The sequence below is a fragment of the Triticum urartu genome, chromosome 1A (assembly GCF_056163025.1).
Source record: "Triticum urartu cultivar PI428250 chromosome 1A, HENAU_Tu73, whole genome shotgun sequence".
NCBI classification, from domain to species: domain Eukaryota; kingdom Viridiplantae; phylum Streptophyta; class Magnoliopsida; order Poales; family Poaceae; genus Triticum; species Triticum urartu.
Genome location: NC_141873.1, coordinates 500,476,151 through 500,501,581, shown reverse-complemented (window position 1 = coordinate 500,501,581; position 25,431 = coordinate 500,476,151).

Genomic DNA, 25,431 nt, shown 5'->3' with positions numbered 1-25,431 from the left:
GCGCGGTATTAGAGAGGCTAGCAATGATGGAAGGGTGAGAGTGTGTATAATCCATGGACTCAACATTAGTCCTAATGAACTCACATAATTATTGCAAAAATCTATTAGTTATCAAAGCAAAGTACTACGCGCATGCTCCTAGGGGGATAGATTGGTAGGAAAATACCATCGCTCGTCCCCGACCGCCACTCATAAGGAGGACAATCAATAAATACATCATGCTCCGACTTCTTAACATAACGGTTCACCATATGTGCATGCTAAGGGAATCAAAAACTTCAACACAAGAATTTCTCAAATTCACAACTACTCAACTAGCACGACTCTAATATCACCATCTCCATATCTCAAAACAATTATCAAGTTTCAAACTTCTCATGGTATTCAACACACTCATAAGAAAATTCTATTAATCTTGAATACCTAGCATATTAGGATTATTTAAGAAAATTACCATGCTATTTAAGACTCTCAAAATAATCTAAGTGAAGCATGAGAGATCAATAGTTTCTATAAAACAAATCCACCACCGTGCTCTAAAAGATATAAGTGAAGTACTAGAGCAAAACTATATAACTCAAAAGATATAAGTGAAGCACATAGAGTATTCTAATAATTTCCTAATCATGTGTGTCTCTCTCAAAAGGTGTGTACAGCAAAGATGATTGTGCTAAACTAAAAAGCAAAGACTCAAATCATACAAGACACTCCAAGCAAAACACATACCATGTGGTGAATAAAAATGTAGCTCCAAGTAAAGTTACCGATGGAAGTAAACGAAAGAGGGGATGCCTTCCGGGGCATCCCCAAGCTTTGGCTTTTTGGTGTCCTTATATTATCTTGGGGGTGCCATGGGAATCTCCAAGCTTAGGCTCTTTCTACTCCTTGTTCCATAATCCATCAAATCCTTACCCAAAACTTGAAAACTTCACAACACAAAACTTAAAGCAGAAAATCTCGCGAGCTCTATTAGCGAATGAAAACAAAAGACCACTTCAAGTTACTGTAATGAACTCATTCATTATTTATATTGGTGTTAAACCTACTGTATTCCAACTTATATATGGTTTATAAACTATTTTACTAGCCATAGATTCATCAAAATAAGCAAACAACACACGGAAAACAGAATCTATCAAAAACAGAACAGTCTGTAGTAATTTGTAGCTAGAGCAATATCTGGAACCCCAAAAATTCTAAAATAAATTGCTGGACGTGAGGACTTTATCTATTAATCATCTTCAAAAATAATTAACTAAATATCACTTTCCAAATAAAAATGGTAGCAGTTCTTGTGAGCGCTAAAGTTTCTGTTTTTTACAGCAAGATTAACAAGACTTTCCCCAAATCTTCCCAACCGTTCTACTTGGCACAAACACTAATTAAACACAAAAAACACAACAAAACAGGGGATAGATAAATTATTTATTACTAAGCAGGATCAAAAAGCAAGGAATAAAAATAAAATTGGGTTGCCTCCCAACAAGCGCTATCGTTTAACGCCCCTAGCTAGGCATAAAAAGCAAGGATAGATCTAGGTGTTGCCATCTTTGATTTTAGGGAAGAAAAGAGAAAACTTGCTATCTATGTAATTAATCTTTCTATTTTGATAAAGCACATGGCTATTAATGGTAGAAGAAAGATTAAGTATGTTACGGAAATTTGTATCTAAGTTAGCCTTCATCTCTTTGATAGATTCGCTTTGGTAAGAGAGCAAAAGAGATGTATATTCAACTTTCTCATTCATGGGGTGCCCAAATATGGTTTTCATATTCTCATAAGTGTCTACAGCATCTCCTTCAAGAAAGCCTTCTTCAAATATAGAATCTAAGACATGCTTAAAAGAAGAAGGAAGGGCAATATAAAAGCTTTTTAAGTAAATTTCAATTTGGTATTGAGGCACATAGCTAGCCCTGATCCTTAATAGTCTATACCAAGCATCTTTCAAAGATTCATCAAGTAAATAACGAAAAATTCCGGAATCATCTTCATCAAAATTATTAAGATTCTCATTGATAACTCTGGCAGGTTTTTCCATAGTATCCTTATTTATGAGCTTAGCGAGAATAGAAGGGTTGTCCAAAGTACTAAAACTCAGGAGAGAACCCCCAACCCTTTTTGGTTCAGACATGGCGGAAGAAAGGCGAGTGAAAAAGAGAGGGCAAATAAAATGTCAAGGGTGAAGTGGGGGAGAGGAAAACGAGAGGCAAATGGCAAATAATGTAATGCGGGAGATAAGGGTTTGTGATGGGTACTTGGTATGTTGACTTTTGCATAGACTTCCCCAGCAACGGCGCCAGAAATCCTTCTTGCTATCTCTTGAGCATTGCGTTGGTTTTCCCTTGAAGAGGAAAGGGTGATGCAGCAAAGTAGCGTAAGTATTTCCCTCATTTTTTGAGAAGCAAGGTATCAATCCAGTAGGAGGCTACGCGCGAGTCCCTAGCACCTACACAAAACAAATAAATCCTCGCAACCAACGCGATAAGGGGTTGTCAATCCCTACACGGTCACTTACGAGAGTGGGATCTGATAGAAATGATGAGATAATATTTTTGGTATTTTTATGATAAAGATGCAAAGTAAAATAAAAGGCAATGAAAATAACTAAGTGTTGGAAGATTAATATGATGGAAGATAGACCCGGGGGCCATAGGTTTCACTAGTGGCTTCTCTCAAGAGCATAAGTATTTTATGGTGGGTGAACAAATTACTGTTGAGCAATTGACAGAATTGAGCATAGTTATGAGAATATCTAGGTATGATCATGTATATAGGCATCATGTCCGAGACAAGTAGACCGACTCCTGCCTGCATCTACTACTATTACTCCACACATCGACCGCTATCCAGCATGCATCTAGAGTATTAAGTTCATAAGAACAGAGTAACGCTTTAAGCAAGATGACATGTTGTAGAGGGATAAATTCATGCAATATGATAAAAACCCCATCTTGTTATCCTCGATGGCAACAATACAATACGTGCCTTGCTGCCCCTACTGTCACTAGGAAAGGACACCGCAAGATTGAACCCAAAGCTAAGCACTTCTCCCATTGCAAGAAAGATCAATCTAGTAGGCCAAACCAAACTGATAATTCGAAGAGACTTGCAAAGATAACCAATCATATATAAAAGAATTCAGAGAAGATTCAAATATTGTTCACTAGTCAACAACCCGTGCATTTGCACGGGCTAGCTATTTTGCAAACTTATATAAATATTGAAAGTATGAATTTTCTTGATCAACTTTGCTTTCACATTTTTCATTTATTCTTTAGTAGTTACATTTATTGTCACGATATGACCGGCAAACCAACAAAAAGAAGAAAGCATGAGTGCCAACTCAACATGTGTAAATTTGACTAATTTATAAGCTAAATATGTGAGTCATAATCACACTTAACATAGGAAGTCAGCATTGCAACCACAATAGATTGTCTTCCTTTGTCCTACGTTCTCAATCTCTCTCGAACTATGTCATGTGAAACACCCAATGAAAATAATTCTCTTTGTTTTGTGTTGAGATTTTTGGGAATTTATACAGAATGGCAATCATGCTCTTTTCTATTACCAAGTTATGTGGTTTGTCCTCGCAAAAAAATAATATTATTTTTCTGAAGCGTTAATATTATACATTGGGTATTCAATACATGCAAGTTTTGCTACTGTTTGTTGAACCATAACTAAAAGTGTGACGTGATTTAAATTTCAGATATGCAATGAAGTTTTGTTAGGTCAAACATATTGTAACTACCATCAAACATGATATCATAATGGGGTCCTACAACACATTGGACAATGAGCACAATATGTGATTGTGATTCGTGATTATACTATGCATGTACACTGAATGTTGTAGCCAATATGCTTGCTTGGCTACCATGAAGAAATATATACCTATGTCTAGATAGTACAGATAAAACAATGTCCACATTATCTGCTCTATTGCGCCTCAGAAAAGGAGGAACACGTGTAGCTGTCTCCATTAGCTTCTCAACTTGAGAATCATGACCATACTCTACACAGAAGCATTCTTGTCCCTCATATATTTCTGTCGCTGTTGTGCCCATTAAGTGGCCCACAATGTTAAATCTCCATCTAGAGCTGATGCTCAATAAACACATTTCATAGCAAGAAAAACATTAGAAAGGCGAAAGCAGATAGAAAGTTAATGTATCATGGCAAACTCTTTTTTTGGTTGAAGTGAAATTAGGCCAATCTATAGGAAGTAGTAGATCAAAAGATAACATTAAGATCAAATATCACATAAATGTTAGTATGGAATAACGCTTAAACCATCGCTGGCCAATTACAACTACATAATTAACTATTAGTTTATTACCAATCTAATCTGCTCCATAGAGGTTTTCAATTTTCACTCCCGCAAAGGGCACATGTAAGTGAATTAATAGTTCTACATAATAATTATTATTATAGAGGATAGTCCATTTGAACTACAAAGAACTTGTAGATGTATGTACCTTTGATGTAGAAAGAACCAATAGCACTAAGCAGTCGTTCACAGGTCAGGAACTGTACGTATCTCTTGCAGTTTGTACATATATAGGAAAGGCTATTAAGCATCACACTACACAGAATTTGTTTTCTGGAAAATAAGTAATTTGGTATGCTGCACGGACGAACGTAGATTCAACAGGTGTTCTAGTGATTTAAGTAGACGTTGTAGATACCTTTCACCAGACAGAGAAGTTCTACGGAATACAAATATATGTATCTACATATACAGTGAACCTCTAAAAGATTTATCATCTAATATTAATGAATGGATGTGCGATGAGAGATGGATTCACTGGAAAAAAGCATGTTCATGCACACGAAAGAATTCTTGGGACTGTCTAGTAGTGTTCTATATAATAACTGGCAAAAATATGTGCTCTTATGAAGCTGAAGGTTACCTATAGAAGTTTCACCGAGTGATGCCCTGTCGAGAGGATAACTTTATTTCCCGGGGAGTGTCATTCGGGGTGTTAGAACCAACCTTTAGGACTAAAATCTGTTGTAAAAGAGCAAGCAAAATGAACCACAAACTCCTGATAAATATCAAACTTCATCTATATTGTGATAGTTGCTGAATGAAACACCATTTTCTATCTTAGAAAACCAATGTGCCTCCTTTCCTTTACTGACCTGAACAAATGATATAAGACAGGGGCATCTGATTTGATTGAACTATCTATAGGTTAAATTGTAATAATCTGGAATGTTTTTAATGTATAGCTTGCTGATGAACATCTTTTTCATAACCAAGTTAACTGAACATGCTTCACACTAATAATACTCTATACAAGTTTTACAATTTCTTCATGTGCATAGCCTAGTAAGTGACGTGAACAAAGTTTCTTTTACAAATAGGCTAGAAAGTGAACAACGTGCCTCCTTTCCTTGACTGACCTGAACAAAGTTTCCTAGTAAGTGAACATCTACAGATAGGCTAAAGGCTTCTTAGTAACTAATAAAGTACAAATCTATATTGACTGGCAAATGTCTATTTGAGAGGCATGAACGGATTGGAAAGTGGATGGCATAAGTAAGCTCTGCAAAAATATGAGAAATTTTGGTCTATTTTCCTACAGAGGTGCAATTCTAAAAAAGCATTAGATGGGTATAAAAAATGGAAAAGGTGGAACAGACCATTAAGTAACTGATTAAACATTAGTTTTACATACAGGCAAAGTAACTGATTAAGCATCGGGATGTAGAGTTACTTTGCCTGTTGAGTCAGGCTGTGGGAAAGACTGGCGATTTCGGCGTCGAGGAGGTGAATAGCTTTGCCACTAATATGTACTGAGAGGTTAACTTGAGCATCATTTTTTGATCTCCCATGTTGCTGCAAATAAATACTGCTAAGGACCACACCTTCTTGACTTCTTGAATGGATGTACACTCCATCTCTGCAAAAACAACAATATCAAAAAGTTCCATCAGAATAGAGTATAATTTGAGTTTATAAAAAGCACATATCCTATTGCATCATTAGGTGAGCATAACATGGAGCGGTCCAAGTAGGCAAACACCTAGTTTTTTCTTGAAATAAACAGAGAAGTAAACTAGACATAACATGTAATGATCTAAAACAACTTATCTACTTTCCAGAAGAGATGCTCTAGTTCATTGTGCGGTGAATTGAATCCACTACATCGATATGTATCTAGACTTGTCTAAAATTGAAGAACACACATCATGGCCATCCCCCATAATGCAACCCTAGGCTGCACTTGCTCATTATAATACAGACCAAGCCTGAAATTCCAGGACACACAACATAAAAATCCCAAAAAGCAAAAACCAACTCTGTCGTTGCTTCTTGCATACCTGCAATAAGCCTGACATAGTTGCTCACATCTGCAGCTTCACTAATATTGCCGACTTTCCAATCTAAAAGAAACTGCATTTGTTGCATTGGGTTCTCTGCCGCATGTCCGCATCATCCATGGTATATATTGTTGTTTGGTCGTGGCATGAAAGCTGGAAAGACATCCTCCTCAGCCAACATAGATTGCAGCATGTTTGAATTAGTGGATAAAAAATTCAAAGGTTGTAGAGAAAGGGAATCAAGAAACTTGGAACCTTTAATTTAGATTATATGCTTGTACATGAAGACTGGAGAAGTAACATGAGGAGCAGTGTTGGGGATCGGTGAGGAGTGAGGAAGGAGTCGCGGAGATGTCTGTAGCCACCTCATGGAAGCTTCGTCCTCTGTTGCCCCTTCCCATTAGCAGCTGCAGGCTGGAGTACCCAAGCTCCTCCTTACTCAAGCCCAATTCAACCTACCCTGTTGTGCGTGAAGACTGGAGAAGTGACATGAGGAGGAGCCCTAGGGATCGATGAAGGAAGGCCTCAGGGAGATACCTTTTACAGGGGTCTCTCAAGCTGTGCTTTTTCCTTGATTCAAGACGGTCACGCTTGATAGGAGGAGACGGGGGGAGTTCAGATCGAGCAGCTCATGACTGCGATGAAGGGATTCATCAAATCCCCCCAAAAGGAAAATCTAAATTGTACCTGCGGATTAGAAACTAACATCAAAATCCTCCAAAAAGATCTTGCAACATTTATATTAAAAGATAGCAGAGGAAGAGATGGAGGAGAGGATCCATGGATCGCTTTAGACAATTGCTGCATGGAGAGTGGAGAAGGGACGGGAGGTGGAGAATGGACGGAGGGGAAACAAGCTACAGGTGGATGATGCATCTGTGCCTAGGCGAGGAGGAGGGACATTGAGCGAGAAAATGATTGTTCATTGTTTTTTTACAGAGAGGAGGTCGTGGGAGATGGGACATTGGGTCTGGACTCTTGGAATCTCATCCGACGACTGTAGACAGTTAATACCTCGATCTAATGGACGATTTTCTTAGTTATGAGGATTAACATGGAGCTCTGTATGGTGCCTCCGATTAGTAAATATAAGATAGATAAACTTGATCAAAATCTCACAATTCATCGGTCTCAACAAACACACCGCAAAAGAAGATTACATCGACTAGATCTCCACAAGAGAGGGGGAGACCTTTGTATTGAGATCCAAAAAGAGAGAAGAAGCCATCTAGCAAATAACTATGGACTCGTAGGTCTGAAGTAAACTACTCACACATCATCGGAGAGGCTATGGTGCTGATGTAGAAGCCCTCCGTGATCGATGCCCCCTCCGGCGGAGCTCCAAAACAGGCCCCAAGATGGGATCTCGTGGATACAGAAAGTTATGGTGGTGGAATTAGGGTTTTGGCTCCGTTTCTGATCGTTTGGGGGTACGTAGTTATATATAGGAGGAAGGAGTATGTCGGTGGAGCAACAGGGGGCCCACGAGGGTGGAGGGCGCACCAGGGGGGGTAGGCACGCCCCTACCTCGTGGCTTGCCTGTTGGTTGCATGACGTAGGGTCCAAGTCTCCTGGATCATGTTCGTTCCGAAAATCACGTTCCCGAAGGTTTCATTCCATTTGGACTCCATTTGATATTCTTTTTCTGCGAAACTCTGAAATAGGCAAAAAAACAACAATTTTGGGCTGGGCTTCCGGTTAATATGCTAGTCCCAAAAATAATATAAAAGTGGATAATAAAGCCCAATAATGTCCAAAACAGAAGATAATATAGCATGGAGCAATCAAAAATTATAGATACGTTGGAGACATATCAACCTCTGTCCAGCCAGAGGCGTCGGATGATCTGCTGGCAGCGCTGCAAGGCGCTTCCATTGTGGAGGAACACCATATCCTTATGGGTACGGTGGTTGAGAGAGTTCAATCCATCAAGAGTGGACTGACCGAAGCCTGCACCAGCCTGCTGACCGGCTTTAAGGTAAGCGATGCGAAAGAAAAGATCATAGTATAGACAGTCTAGCCCCTCAGACACTCTCCGGTGTTCGGAAAGAAAAGACGGACAGAGGATCAAGTAATTTTCGCAGGAAACTAACTAAATATGTCTTATGAATGCAGGCGTCGCTGCTGGCCGCCACCTCTCATGCCGCTGAGGTCTCCGGACTAAAGCAAAGCCTAGAGCAGGGCGAAGAAGAGCTCTACCTTGTGAAAAGGCAGCTGGAGGACAAGCATGGTATGTTGGAGACTTGCTGTATATTCGGATAGAATAAACGATGTATATTGATTGTAGTGCCATGATATTTGTAGGAGCGGTGACTGAGGTTGAAGCCCTCAAGAGAGTGCTGGCCGAAGCCGAGGAGAAGGCGGCGAAGGAGGGAGCCATCCGGAAAAAGCATGAGGCCAGGTTTAGGGAGGTCCAGCAGGAGCTCCAGGACGCTTCGAAGAAATACGAGTCCTTGGAGAATCAGCATGCGGACCAAGAATCCAAACTTGAGAAGGCCCGCCAGAGCGCACAGGAGGCCCGGACCGAAGCCCAAGGCGCCCTCCAGGAAATCCAGTAGGCCAGAGAGATCCCGGCGGGTAAGGCTTTTATTATGCAAAGCAAGTATGTGAAGAAGAGGTATCTCTTATTGACCCGGATTTGGAGTTCTCTAGGGGCGTTTGCGGATCTGCCGTGCAGCGTTTCTCACGCTACTGAATGTTTTCGAGCCGGAGAGGGCAGCTCGACGGAGAAGCTATTCTGGTCACAATACCTTGCGGCAGAACATCTGCTGCCCTTGAGCGACCAGCTAAAACAGCCGCTCGAACTGCATAGGGTGGCCGAACTGGCCATGAAGGACTTGATAGTCCGACTGTGGCTAGTCGAAGTTATCCCCAGCAGCTACTTCGGTCTCGTGAAGCGGCTAGTCGATGCCTGCCCTCGGCTTGACGCCATCAAGTGGTCGGTATGTATCGAAGGTGTGCAGATGGCCTTCCCCCGTGTCAAGATGTAGTGGACGAAGATGAATGCTGCCACGGTCGCGACTGAAGGACCGCCCGTGGGCAAGGAGTACCGCACGCCCGAGCGATATTCTAGCAAAGTCCTTGAGGGATCCTGCATTGTGGCGGAGCAGTGTACGAAGGATGTAATCTTCGAATGAATATTGTCTCGCCCTGTAACAAGTTCGGCTATGTAGTATAATGTTTGTTTAATATTTTACCTCTTGTGCGGCCGTGTTTATGAAATTTTGAGAGTTGGCCAGTCGTCGGCTTCAGCCCCCACGTAGGTGGTACGGGGGTGTTCGGGATGGAATCTAAACACTCTTGATCCAATTTGTTTGGTCCTTCAAGGAGGTGTTTAGCGCAACGAACCAGGCAATCGGACTATATGGCTTTATCACCCTCACTTAGCCAGAGCAGTTCTATAATGAAAATTTAGGCGCAGCCCCTAGTATCCAAACTAGGGTACTATAAACACCTGATCGGGTAAAAAGCCGATTCATCGCATAATGTTCGGGAGGTCGGCCGACGAATTAAGGTTCTTCTTGAGGAGGCCGCTCTATACTTCTGCCGCTAACGTAGCAGTGTGCTCCTCGGTACGGAGGGAGCGTTCCGTGGTTCCATTGACTGTTATGACGCCGCGTGGACCGGGCATCTTGAGCTTAAGATAAGCGTAGTGTGGCACCATGTTGAAGTGTGCAAATGTGGTTCGTCCAAGCAGTGCATGATACCGCTATGAAAGGGGACGATATTGAAGACCAGCTCTTTGCTGCGGAAGTTGTCCGGAGATCCGAAGACAACCTCTAGTGTGATTGAGCCCGTACAGCGGGCCTCTACACCTGGTATGACTCCTTTAAAGGTAGTCTTTGTGGGCTTAATTCTTGATGGATTAATGCCCATTTTGCGCGCTGTATCCTGATAGAGCAGGTTCAGGCTGCTATCACCGTCCATGAGGACTCGCGTGAGGTGAAATCCATCAATGATTGGGTCAAGGACCAGTGCGGCTGACCCGCCGTGACGGTTACTGGTCGGATGGTCCCTGCGATCAAAAGTGATCAGGCAGGAGGACCATGGGTTGAACTTTGGGGCGACTGGCTCCATCGCGTAGACATCCCGGAGCACGTGCTTGCGTTCCCTCTTGGGGATGTGGGTAGCGTATATCATGTTTACCGTTTTAACTTGGGGGGAAACTTCTTCTGTCCCCCTGTGTTCGGTGGCCGGGGCTCCTCGTCATCATCCTCGCTTTGTGACCCCTTCTCCTTGTTTTCAGCATTTAACTTGCCGGCCTGTTTAAAAACCCAACAATCTCTATTGGTGTGATCGGCTGGTTTGTCAGGAGTGCCATGTATCTGGCATGGGCGATCGAGTATGCGGTCCAGGCTGGATGGGCCCAAACTATTCTTTTTGAACGGCTTCTTCCGCTGGCCGGACTTGGAGTTGCTGAATCCGGCATTGACCACCGTATCGTCGGCATTATCATCGTTGTCTCGACGCTTGTGTCTGTTGCATCGGGGCTTGCCCTTGCTATTTTTGGTTTCCGTAGTGCCAGGTTCACTTGCACTGTTATTGCTACGGGCTAGCTAGCTATCTTCGCCTGCGCAAAAGTGGGTCATAAGTGCCATGAGGGCTGCCATGGTCTTCGTCTTCTCTTGGCCGAGGTGTCGGGCGAGCCATTAATCCCGGACGCTGTGTTTAAAGGTCGCTAAGGCTTCCGCATCCGGGCAGTCGACGATCTGGTTCTTTTTAGTTAAGAACCTAGTCCAGAGTTTCCTGGCTGACTCTACGGGCTGTTGAATTCTGTGACTTAAGTCATCGATATCCATAGGTCGAACATATGTACCTTGGAAGTTGTCAAGGAAGGCTTCTTCCAAGTCCTCCCAGCTGCCAATAGAGTTTCCAGGCAGGCTGTTCAGCCAGTGTCGGCCTGGCCCCTCGAGTTTTAGGGGTAGGTATTTGATGGCATGAAGATCATCGCCGCGCGCCATGTGAATATGGAGGATAAAGTCTTCAATCCATACCGTGGGATCTATGGTTCCATCATATGATTCGATATTGACGGGTTTGAACCCTTCTGGGAATTCATGCTCCATTACTTCATCAGTGAAGCGGAGGGGGTGTGCGGTGCCTCTATGTCAGGCCAGGTCACGACGTACTTCGGATGGAGTCCGTCTATGATTTTCGGTTCGGACATAACTATACTTGCCATGTTCGGCTCGATAGCCATCGTCGCACGTCGGGGCATGCCCCCGTGATACATAGATCGATCTGGCTGGACCTTTTTTATTCTTCAGGCCCTGCCCGAGATCATATGTGTATCTATGAGAAGTTTTGTCTTTATGGTGAGGTGGTACAGGCTGGTGTTCGGCTTGGGTTGCTTGTTTGTCCTGACCATGTGGTGGCCGGTCAGCCGCATTGTGCACTGATGGCACGGCCTCCAATGCCTCGTCATTGAATTGAGGTAATAATTTGCGCTTCGGGTAACTTTTGAGTGGTCGCTTGAGACCGTACTCCTCGGCTTCCATGACATTAGTCCATCTGTCATTGAGCAGATCTTGATCAGCTTGAAGTTGTTGCTGCTTCTTTTTCAGGCTTCTTGCAGTGGCTATTAGTTGGCGCTTCAAGCGCTCCTGCTCGAGAGGTTCCTCAAGCATGATGAAATCCTCAGTGCCGAGGCTTGCCTCATCCTCGGAGAGCAAAAGATAATTACTGTCCTCCGAGTCTTCGTGCATGGCCTGTTCAACAGGGCTAACTTGCCCGTCTTCTCGTTCATATTGTTCGGCAGTGTCCTCAACGGGGTCTTCATTGTCTTTGGCACCGTCCGGAGTGTTATCTTCTCATGTGCCGGTGTTGCTGTCTTTGTTGCGGCGTGACTTAGAGAGGCGCCGCTAACGTCGGCGCTTTGGTTGTATCTTGGGAGGTTTATCCTCAACTGGATCTTCCTTGTCATCACCGCTATTATCGTTTGGTGCATCCACCATGTATATTTCATACGAGGAAGTGGCCGTCCAGCATCTGATAAACGGTGGGTTTTGGTCCTCTTCTTCTCCAGCATCGTCATCCATACCGTCGATGGCATCGTTGCCGTAATCGAGTATGTCAGTTAAGTCTTCGATAGTGGCTATTGAGTGGATGGGGGGTGGGAAGAGAAATTTGTCATTAGCCTCCAGTTCGAACCGGATATAATTCGGTCGTGAGTACCCCGCTAAGGAGAGTGTTTTTAATGAGTTTAACACATCGCCTAAAGGCGAGTGCTGGAAGATGTCCACGGAGCTGAATTCGACGGTCGCCGCCCGGTCAAGCTCGTCGTGCGCGGACGCACATGCTTTGGAACCTATAGCCGGAAGTGTTTCCGAGGTTCTCGCAATACAGATCTTACTTGAGGTTGGGTATGTGTGTGGCTCCAAAGCCGCTGAGTCTGCGGACTCCGTAGCGGGGTTGAGCCTCCCGTCCTCGGATGGCGTGACCTGCTCCAGATCTAGAGCTGGAGCGGTTGCAGGTTCTATCTCCTGGGTGTACTTTGATGACAGATTTAAACCATGTTCATCGTGGTGACAGGGACTGGCTACTGCCGCGGTCTCGAATCCGTCGAAGATCAAGTCTCCGTGGATGTCCGCGACAAAGTTCAAGCTTCCAAATCTGACCTGATGGCCAGGGGCGTAGCTATCGATCTACTCTAGATAGCCAAGCGAGTTGTCCCGCAGTGCGAAGCCTCCGAACACGAAGATCTGTCCGGGGAGGAAGGTTTCTCCCTGGACAATGTTGTTGTGGATGATTGACGGGGCCATCGAACCTCTTGGCGACGGCATAGCGGAACTCTCAATGAAAGCACCAATGTCAGTGTCAAAACCGGCAGATCTCGGGTAGGGGGTCCCGAACCGCGTGTCTGAGGTTGATGGTAACAGGAGACAGGGAACACAATGTTTACCCAGGTTCGGGGCCTCTCGATGGAGGTAAAACCCTATGTCCTTCTAGATTAATATTGATGAGTATGGGGGTTACAAGAGTTGATCTACCACGAGTTCGTAATGGCTTAAACCCTATAAGTCTAGCCTATCTGATTATGATTGTCTTGTCCCTACGAACTAAACCCTCCGGTTTATATAAACACCGGAGGGTGCTAGGGTTGTACAAAGTCAGTTACAGAGAAAGGAATCTTCATATTAGGACGCCAAGGAGAGTCCCGCCCGGACACGAGAGATAATCTTCGGTCCGATATCTTTACAGCCCATCAGTCCGGTCCACGTACCATAGTCCGGTCACCCGAGGACCCCCTAGTCCAGGACTCCGTCAGGCGCCCCTAGCACAGACCAGACAATTGCCTAGCTATTTGCGGCACCGCCCTCCACAGTTTATGCCTCCGGTCATATCTTCGCAGTGCTTAGGCGAAGCCCTGCACGGATCACTTCACCATCACCATCACCACGCTGTCGTGCTGACAGAAATCATTTTCTTCCTCGACATCTTGCTGGATCAAGAGGACGAGGGACGTCATCAATCTGAACGTGTGCAGAACTCGGAGGTGCCATACGTTCGGTACTTGATCGGTTGGAGCTAGAAGAAGTTCGACTACATCAACCCCGTTGTCAAACGCTTCCGCTTCCGGTCTACGAGGGTACGTGGACACAATCTCCCCCTCTCGTTGCTATGCATCTCCTAGATAGATCTTGCATGAGCATAGGATTTTTTTTAAATTGCATTCTACGTTTCCCAATAGTGGCATCCGAGCCAGGTCTATGCATAGATGATATGCACGAGTAGAACACAAAGAGTTGTGGGTGGTGATCGTCATACTGCTTACCACCAATGTCTTATTTTGATTCGGCGGTATTGTTGGATGAAGTGGCCCGGACCAACCTTACATGACCATGTTCATGAGACCGGTTCCACCGACTGACCCGCAACTAGTTTTACATAAAGGTGGCTGGCAGGTGTTTGTTTCTCCTACTTTAGTTGAATCGAATTTGACTGCGGCTGGTCCTTGTTGAAGGTTAAAACAACAAACTTGATAAATCACCATTGTGGTTTTGATGCGTAGGTCAGAACAGTTCTTGCTGGAAGCCCGTAGCAGCCATGTAAAACTTGCAACAACAAAGTAGAGGACGTCTAACTTGTTTTTGTAGGGCATGTTGTGATGTGATATGGTCAAGACATGATGTGATATACGTTGTTGTATGAGATGATCATGTTTCGTAAAAGTTATCGGCAACCGACAGGAGCCTTATGGTTATCTCTTTATTTTATGAAATGCAAACGCCATGTAATTGCTTAACTTTATCACTATGCGTTAGCAATAGTGGTATAAGAAATAGTTGGTGAGATGACAATGATGCAACGATGGAGATCAAGGTGTCGAGCCGGTGACGATGGAGATCATGATGATGCTTTCGAGATGGAGAACAAAAGCACAAGATGATGATGGCCATATCATGTCACATATTTTGATTGCATGTGATGTTTATCTTTTATGCATCTTATTTTTCTTAGTACAGCGGTAGCATTATAAGATGATCTCTTCACTAAATTTCAAGCTATAAGTGTTCTCCCTGAGTATGCACCATTGCGGTAGTTCGTCGTGTTGAGACACCACGTGATGATCTCTGCACGTGATGATATGCACGTGATGATCACGTTCAAATACAACGAGTGCAAGTCAGTTTTGCACATGTGGAATACTCGGGTTAAACTTGATGAGCCTGGCATGTATAGACATGGCCTCGGAACACTGGAGACCGAAAGGTCGAACGTGAATCATATAGTAGATATGATCAACATAGAGATGTTCACCATTGATGACTACTCCATCTCACGTGATGATCGGACATGGTTTAGTTGATTTGGATTACGTATCATTTTGATGACTTGAGGGATGTCTATCTAAGTGGGAGTTCATAAGTAATTTGATTAATTGAACTTAATTTATCATGGACATAGTCCTGATAGTATTTGCAAATTATGTTGTAGATCAATAGCTCATGATGTTACTCCCCATTTATTTTTTATATGTTCCAAGAGAAAAATAAGTTGAAATATGATAGTAGCAATGATGCGGAGTGGGTCCATGATATGAGGTTTATCCTCATTATTGCTGTATAGAAGAATTATGTTCCTGATGCACCGCTAGGTGAGTGATACGTCTCCGACGTATCTATAATTTTTGATTGTTCCATGCTGTTATATTATCATTCTTGTATGTTTTATAATCATTTTATAGTCATTTTATATCATTTTTGGTACTAACCTATTGACATAGTGACAAGTGCTAGTTGCTGTTTTTTGCATGTTTTTTACATTGCAAGTAATCAATATCAAACGGAGTCCAAACGCAGCGAAACTTTTTGTGCATTTTTTTGGACTAGAAGACATCCAATGGCCGGAGAAGCGCCTGGGGGTGCTCCGAGGGGAAAACAACCCACCAGGGCATGCGAGGAGGCCCAGGCGCACCCTGGTGGGTTGTGCCCACCTCGGGTGCCCCCCGGACCGCCTCTTTGATCTACGAATACCCCAATATTCCAGAAACCCTAGGGGAGTCGACGAAAATCAATTCCAGCCGCCGCAGAGTCCAGAACAACCAGATCCAATCTAGACACCATCACGAAGGGTGATACGTCTCCAATGTATCTATAATGTTTGATTGTTACATGCTGTTATATTATCATTCTTGAATGTTTTATAACCATTTTATATCATTTTATGGGACTAACATATTGACATAGTGCCAAGTGCGAGTTGTTGTTTTTTGCATGTTTTTTAGATCATAGGAAATCAATATCAAACGGAGTCCAAACACCACGAAACTTTTTGTGGGTTTTTTATGGACCAGAAGACCGCCAATGGGCCAGAGAAGCACCTGGGGGGTGCCCCAAGGGGGGCACAACCCACCAGGGCGCACCTGGGGGCCCAGGCGCGCCCAGGTGGGTTGTGCCCACCTCGGTGGCCTCCAGATGTCTACTATGCAACTTTATTCTTGTAGGCAAGTGTTGGGCCTTCAAGCGCAGAGTTTTGTAGGACAGTAGCAATTTTCCCTCAAGTGGATGACCTAAGGTTTATCAATCCATGAGAAGTGTAGGATGAAGGTGGTCTCTCTCAAACGACCCTGCAACCAAATAAAAGAAATCTCTTGTGTCCCCAACACACCCAATACAATGGCAAATTGTATAGGTGCACTAGTTCGGCGAAGAGATGGTCATAAAAGTGTAATATGGATGGTAGAAATATATTTTTATAATCTGAATAAATAAAAATAGCAAGGTAGCAAATAGTAAACGGGCACAAAAATGGTATTGCAATGCTTAAAAACAAGGCCTAGGGTCCGTACTTTCGCTAGTGCAATCTCTCAACAATGCTAACATAGTTGGATCATATGATTATCCCTCAAAGTGTAACGAAGTATCACTCCCAAGTTCCTATTAGCGCAGAACAAAAGATAGGAATTCTTTGTAGGGTACTAAACCACCTCAAAGCTATTCTTTCCGTTTGATCTATTCAAGAGTTCGTACTAAAATAATGCAAAGCTATTTTTCCGTTCGATGTATCCTAGAGTTCATACTAGAATAACACCAAAGCATATTCATATTCATAATACTCAATCCACACAAAGAACTAAAAGAGTGCCCCAAGATTTCTATCAGAGAAAGAAGGACAACAACGTGCATCAACCCCTATGCATAGATTACCCCAATGTCACCGCGGGAATCCGCAAGTTGAGTGCCAAAACATATATCAAGTGAATCAATATGATACCCCATTGCCACCACGAGTATTAAATTGCAAGACATATATCAAGTGTTCTCAAATCCATTAAAGTATTCAATCCGATAACCACGAAATCTCAAAAGGGAAAATTCAATTCATCACAACAAGATAGAGAGGGGAAAACACCATATGATCCAACTATACTAACAAAGCCCGCGATACATCAAGATCGTGACATCTCAAGAACACGAGAGAGAGAGAGAGAGAGAGTAAACACATAGCTACTGGTACAAACCCTCAGCCCCGAGGGTGGACTACTCCCTCCTCATCGTGGTGGCCACCGGGATGAGGAAGATGGCCACCGAAGATGATTCCCCCCTCCGACAGGGTGCCGAAACGGGTCTAGATTGGTTTTCGGTGGCTACGAAGCCCTGCGGCGGTGGAACTTCTGATCTAGGTTAACCCCCGAGGGTTTCAGAATATTTGGGAATTTATAGTGCAAAGAGGGGGTGCGGAAGGCCACCGAGGTGGGCACAACCCACCTGGGCGTGCCAGGGGGCCCTAGCGCTCCCTGGTGGGTTGTGCCCCCCTCGGGGCACCCCCAGGGTGCAGCTCTGGCCCATTGGGTTCCTTCTGGTCCAAAAAAAATCTCCAAAAAGTTTCGCAGTTTTTGGACTCCGTTTGATATTGATTTTCTGTGATGTAAAAAACAACCAAAAAACAGCAAACTGGCACTGGGCACTGGGTCAATAGGTTAGTCCCAAAAAATGATATAAAGTTGCTATAAAATGATTGTAAAACATCCAAGAATGATAATATATTGGCATGAATACTTCATAAATTATAGATACGTTGGAGATGTATCAGCATCCCCAAGCTTAATTCCTACTCGTCCTTGAGTAGGTAAATGATAAAAGAGATAATTTATGAAGTGTGAATGCTAGCAAAGTGCAAAAGTTTGATCAATGATAATTTCAATCACTTTTCCTACCATCATAATAGTAATTCTTTCTTATGAAACTTCTCATGTTATAGTGGCAACCAATTCACATGTTAAGGTTCAAACAATGAACTCTCTTGAAACCCAACAACCTATGTTGTTAGTCACCAAGCAATTGCAATTCAACTTATTCAACAGAGTTTAAGTAAGAGCTCCACACACTCAACCATCATATGGTCTTCTATGATTGCTAACACTCACCTTGTACACATGAGCAAAACGTTTCAACCGGACACATAGAAAGATAGGGGCTTATTGTTTTGCCTCCCAACGTATTCACCTCAAGGGTGATGCCAACAATAATAACTCATGCTACCCATATTCAACTGGACATATGTGCCTATATCTTTCCTCACCACATGATGCTTGCCAAAAGAGAAAAATAAAAAGGAATAGAGGGAATAAATTTGACTCTTTGCATAAAAGTAAATACATAAAAGTAAAAGATAGGCCCTTCGCAGAGGGAAGTAGGGATTTGTAGTTGTGCCAGAGCTCAAAGCGAAAATTGAGAGATGAAAACATTTTGAGAGGCATACTTTTCCCACCAACGAAAAAGACTTAGAGCTCCCAACACTTTCCATGCTAGATATATCATAGGCGGTTCCCAAACAGAAAATAAAGCATATTCCTTTTTCCACCATACTTTCACTTTCCATGGCTAACTGTATCCACGGGTGCCCTCCATACCAACACTTTCCAAGGAATTTATTATTTGACAACATAAAGTAAATTCATTTTTCATTTCGGGACTGGGCGTCCCTAATACCTTTGCCTTACTCTCGTGCAATTACAAGTGAATAAACACTCATCGTGAGAATAACACATCTAGCATGGAAAATATTGGCCACCCTTCACTGCCTCGCGAGCGGTACGATCACACAAAAGAGAAATTTATTTTGAAAATTAGAGATGGCACATACAAATTTGCTTAGAACGGCAAAAGAATACCGCATATAGGTAGGTATGGTGGACTCTTGAAAATAAGATTTGGGTTTAAAGGTTTTTGGCTAGCAAAGATGAGGGGAAGAACCACATGTTGAAGGATCTATGACAATATAACTTCTATGTGAATGTGAAAAAAACATAAACCATTACGTTGTCTTCCTTGTCCAACGTCAACAATTTTGGCATGTAATATTTTGATGGGGGCTCACAATCACAAAAGATTTCCATGATAGTCTATTTATATGTTAAAGTTCTCTTACTTATACTAATTATTCATGAATTTCTTGTATGACCAATATTGTGATTGTCAAGCCTCAAAATATTTCACTTTCTAAACCCAATGTGAAGCTACCACTAGGCATGATATGATTCCAACTTCATGACAATCAATTTATTCAACAATTTACTCATAGGATATAAGTGAAGCACAAGAGTAAAAGACATAGGAAAGAGCTTCATTGACGGGAAGTGAATGCTGCTTACTTAGCCTCTCTGGCAACTATTTGAGGACTCTATTTTATTTAAAACTTCCAGATCTAAGTACTTTATTAAAACAGCAAGCAAAGAAAAATAAAATCACAATCCAAGGATAGCACACATCATGTGAAGAATCAAAAACTTAGGCTCAACCGATACTAACCGATATTGTTGAAGAAAAGAGGTGGGATGCCTACCGGGGCATCCCCAAGCTTAGATGTTTGAGACTTCTTGAAATATTATTTTGGGGTGCCTTGGGAATCCCCAAGCTTGAGCTTTTGTGTCTCCTTAATTCTTCTCATATCACAGTTTTCCTAAATCTCAAAAGCTTCATCCACACAAAACTCAACAAGAACTCATGAGATAAGTTAGTATAAACCAATGGAAAAACCTTATCATTCTCTACTATAGCAAATCACTAAAATTATAATCCGACATTCCATACTAAATGCCTCTGCATATTTAATACTCCTATCCGCAAATAGAATCATTAAACAAGCAAACATATGCAAACATAACAGCAATCTGCCAAAACAGTACAGTCTGTAAAGAATGCAAGAGCATCAATACTTATTCAACTCCAGACATTATGAAAATTTACCACACTGTAGAAAATTTATCATAGCTAATTTTGCAAAAAAATCAACATTTTATCACATTCTGACTTTTCTAGGTATTTTTGCGATAGCGGTAAACTTTCTGTTTTCAAACAGCAACAAGTATACTTGCAAAATAAGCATGGCAAAGGCTATCATTGCCACTTTTATTGAAATAATAGATGCAAAAAATTATATTAAATAACAGCAAGAAAATCCTAAAAAAATAAATTGACGCTCCAAGCAAAACACATATCATGTGACGAATGAAAACATAGCTCCAAGTGAGGTTACCGATAATGTTGGAGATGAAAAGAGGGGATGCCTTCCGGGCATCCCCAAGCTTAGTTGCTTGGATCTTCCTTGAATATTTCCTTGGGGTGCCTTGGGAATCCCCATGCTTAGGTTCGTGTCACTCCTTATTCTCCTCATATCGATATCTCACCCAAAACTAGAAAACTTCAATCACACAAAACTTAACGGAACTTTGTGAGATAGGTTAGTATGATAAAGAGCAAACTATTTCACTTTGGGTACTGTCAAAGACAAGATTCATAATTGCTCTCCCACAATTCCTACTGTATCATATCATTTCCACAATTTATATTGAGCAATATAAGCCATATAAACTAGAAAACAAGCAAACTATGCATTGAAAATAGAATCTGTCAAAAACAGAACAGTCTGTAGTAATCTGTACTCAAACCATATTTCTACCACTCCAAAAATTCTGAAAAAATAGGACAACCGGAGAAATTTGTCTATTAATCTTCTGAGAAAAGAATTAGCATTTTATCACGCTTCTGCTAAAAACAAGAATTGTCTTCTTGAGCGCAAAAGTTTCTGTGTTCCAGCAAGATCAAATCAACTATCACCGTAAGCTATCCCAAAGGTCTTACTTGGCACTTTATTGAAACAAAAGCAATAAAACATGATTACTACAGTAGGATAATCATGTGAATACACAAAAACAGTAGGTAAAAGTGTTGGGTTGTCTCCCAAGAAGCGCTTTTCTTTAATGCCTTTTAGCTAGGCATGATGATTTCAATGATGCTCGCATAAAAGATAAGAATTGAAACATGAAGAGAGCATCATGAAGCATATGACTAGCACATTTAGGTCTAACCCACTTCCTATGAATAGGGATTTTGTGAGCAAACAACTAATGGGAACAAGAATCAACTAGCATAGGAAGGCAAAACAAGTGAAAATTCAAAACAATCAACACATAGAGAAGAAATTTGATATTAGTGAGATTTGATAATAATTTTCAGAGGCATCATGAATGAATTCAACACAATAACCATCAAATACATCACTCTTTTCATGATGCACAAGCATATAAGATTTATCACTCTTTATGGCATAGATGTCATCATAACAATCATCATAGATAGCAACTTCATTGTCATAATCTATTGAAACCTCTTCAAAAATAGTGGATGTATCACTAAATAAAGTCATGACCTCTCCAAATCTACTTTCATCAATATTGTAATAAGATTCAACACCCTCAAAAATAGTGGGATCACTACTACCTAAAGTTGACACTCTTCCAAACCCACTTTCATCAATGCAATTATCATAAATAGGAGACATGCTATCATCATAATAATTTTTCTTATCGAAAGTAGGAGAAATCAAAGGATCATTTTCATTAAGAAAAACATACCCAAGCTTAGGACAAGCATTATTTCCAGCGGATAAATCTTCAAACATATCATGCTCATCAAACATAGCATCCCCAAGCTTGTGATTTTGCATATCATCACAATCATTCTTATCAATAGCATGAATGACACCAATAGTATAGCAAACATTATTATCATATTATTCCAAGCAAGTTCTAAAAAGATTTTCAAGATCATAAGGGACATCAATGTCTTCCCCATCATAATCATCACAACAAGTAGTAGGTATCATAAAATTATACTCAATATCATCATCCACCATCAACATATTTGATTCACTTTCATGAGGCACAATGGTGATAGGAGCAACATTATTTGGGAGAGATACCTTTTTACCTCTACTCTTTCTTCTTCTTTTCTTCTTATTCTTCACCACATCATGTGTGGGTTTAATTGATTCTTTCAAGCTTCTTGTTTGAAGAGATTGATTGGATAGGAAGCTCCTCCTCGTTACCTGATTCATCATAGTAAACACTAGGAGGGTAATGGAAACATTTTCCCTTTCGTTAGCACTCTCTTCATATTCCATTTGTCCTCTTGTCTTTAGATAGTTGGCAATATAAGGATTCTCAATGCAATTTACCATGCAAAACATATAAATTTCCTCTATATCAAATTCAAGAAATCTCTTGGGATTTGGAAAATCCTTAGTTATATGTTTCATTTCTTTATACCCCAAAATAAGACTAAGCTCTTTATGATGCTCAAGGGTAATTAAGTTATCACAATTTTTGGACACGATTTGATCATGAAAGAATTTTCATTGGAGATTTAAATGACCACATTCATTGGAAAGTTCACATGGATGGCAAAAAATTACATCTTTCAGCACAATCATCTAGCCTCTCTTGCAACCTTTTTGTGTCTAAATATTTATGCTTCTTACAAAATCTATCTTCCCTTTTTGGTGTTCAAAGGCACTCCCAATTCACTCCGCAAAAAGTGACATGCTTATAAGAAACTTTTTTGTCATGACTTGTGCAATCATCATTAGCATTTTGGATATTCAAAGAATTATACTAACAACATTGCAAGCATGCCCATCATTCAAATATTTTGTGCCAAATATTTTATTGACTTCTTCTTCTAACAATTGAGAACAATTTTATGAACCATCATTTCAAGAAAGACATTATAAAGATGATAAATAATATGATGCAACCTAAAATACATTTTTTTGTAGTTTTCCTTTATAAACCAAACTAGGGATAAAACAAGAAACTAAAAGATTCAATTGCAAGAACTAAAGATATACCTTCAAGCACTCACCTCCCCGGCAATGGCGCCAGAAAAGAGCTTGATGTCTACTACGCAACTATATTCTTGTAGACACATGTTGGGCCTCCAAGTGCAGAGTTTGGTAGAACAGTAACAATTTTCCCTCAAGTGGATGACCTAAGGTTTATCAATCCGTGAGAGGTGTAGGATGAAGGTGGTCTCTCTCAAATGACCCTGCAACCAAATACAAGAAATCTCCTGTGTCCCCAACACACCCAATACAATGGAAAATTGTATAGGTGCACTAGTTCGGCGAAGAGATGGTGATAAAAGTGTAATATGGATGGTAGAAATATATTTTTATAATCTGAATAAATAAAAACAGCAAGGTAGCAAATAGTAAACGGGCACAAAAACGGTATTGCAATGCTTAAAAACAAGGCCTAGGGTCCGTACTTTCGCTAGTGCAATCTCTCAACAATGCTAACATTGTAAGATCACATGATTATCCCTCAAAGTGTAACAAAGAATCACTCCCGAGTTCCTATTAGCGTAGAACAAAAGGTAGGAATTGTTTGTAGGGTACTAAACCACCTCAAAGCTATTCTTTCCGTTCGATCTATTCAAGAGTTCGTACTAAAATAAGGCAAAACTATTTTTTCCATTTGATCTATCCTAGAGTTCGTACTAGAATAACACCAAAGCATATTCATATTCATAATACTCAATCCACACAAAGAACTACAAGAGTGCCCAAAGATTTCTACCGGAGAAACAAGGACAAGAACATGCATGAACCCCTATGCATAGATTATCCCATGTCACCGCGGGAATCCGCAAGTTGAGTGCCAAAACATATATCAAGTGAATCAATACGATACCCCATTGTCACCACGAGTATTCAATTGCAAGACATATATCAAGTGTTCTCAAATCCATAAAAGTATTCAATCCAATAACCACGAAATCTCAAAGGGAAAAACTCAATTCATCACAAGAAGATAGAGAGGGGAAAACACCATATGATCTGACTATATTAATAAAGCCCGCGGTACATCAAGATCGTGACATCTCAAGAACACGAGAGAGAGATTAAACACATAGCTACTGGTGCAAACCCTCAGCCCCGAGGGTGGACTACTCCCTCCTCATCGTGGTGGCCGCCGGGATGATGAAGATGGCCACCGGAGATGATTCCCCCCTCGGCAGGGTGCCGGAACGGGTCTAGATTGGTTTTTGGTGGCTACGGACCCCTGCGACGGTGGAACTTCTGATCTAGGTTAACCCCCAAGGGTTTCGGAATATTTGGGAATTTATAGTGCAAAGAGGGGGTGCGGGAGGTCACCGATGTGAGCACAACCCACCTGGGTGCGCCAGGGGTGGGTTGTGCCCGCCTCGGGGCACCCCTAGGTGCAGCTCTGGCCCATTGGGTTCCTTCTGGTCCAAAATAAATCTCCAAAAAAATTTCGCGGTGTTTGGACTCTGTTTGATATTGATTTTCTGCGATGTAAAAAACAAGCAAAAAACAGCAACTGGCACTGGCCACTATAAAGTTGCTATAAAATGATTGTAAAACATCCAAGAATGATAATATATTGGCATGAATACTTCATAAATTATAGATACGTTGGAGACGTATCACCTCCCGCACCCCCTCTTTACCCTATAAATTCCGAAAAATTCCAGAAACCCTCGGGGTTAACCTAGATCTGAAGTTCTGCCGCCGCAAGGCTCTGTAGCCACTAAAAACCAATCTAGACCCCGTTCCGGCACTCTGTCGAAGGGGGAAATCATCACCGGTGGCCATCATCATCATCCCTGCGGCCACCATGATGAGGAGGGAGTAGTCCACCCTCGGGGCCGAGGGTTTTTACCAGTAGCTATTGATACGTCTCCAACGTATCTACTTTTCCTAACACTTTTCCTCTTGTTTTGGACTCTAATTTGCATGAGTTGAATGAAATTAACCCCGGACTGACGCTGTTTTCAGCAGAACTACCATGGTGTTTTTTGTGCAGAAATAAAAGTTCTCAGAATGGAACGAAACTTTGCGAGGATTTTTATATCAATAATAAGAATTTCTGGAGCCAAGACCCACCAAAGGGGGGCACCTAGGTGAGCACAACCCACCAGGGCGCAGCCCCCTCTCCTGGCGCGCCTAGGTGGGTTGTGCCCACTTGGTGGCCCCGTAGACCCTGAAACCGATGCTATAAGATCATATTTTTCCAGAAAAAAACCAAGGAGAAAGAATTATTGCGGTCCACAAGACGGATCCGCCTTCACCTCCTGTTCTTCATCGGGAGGCCAGATCTGGAGTCCGTTTGAGGCTTCGGAGAGGGGGATCTTCGTTCTTCGTCATCACCAACCCTTCTCCATCGCCAATTCCATGATGCTCCCCACAGAGAGTGAGTAATTCCTTCGTAGGCTCGCTGGTCGGTGAGGAGTTGGATGATATTCATCATGTAATCGATTTAGTTTTGTTAGGGCTTAATCCCTAGTATCC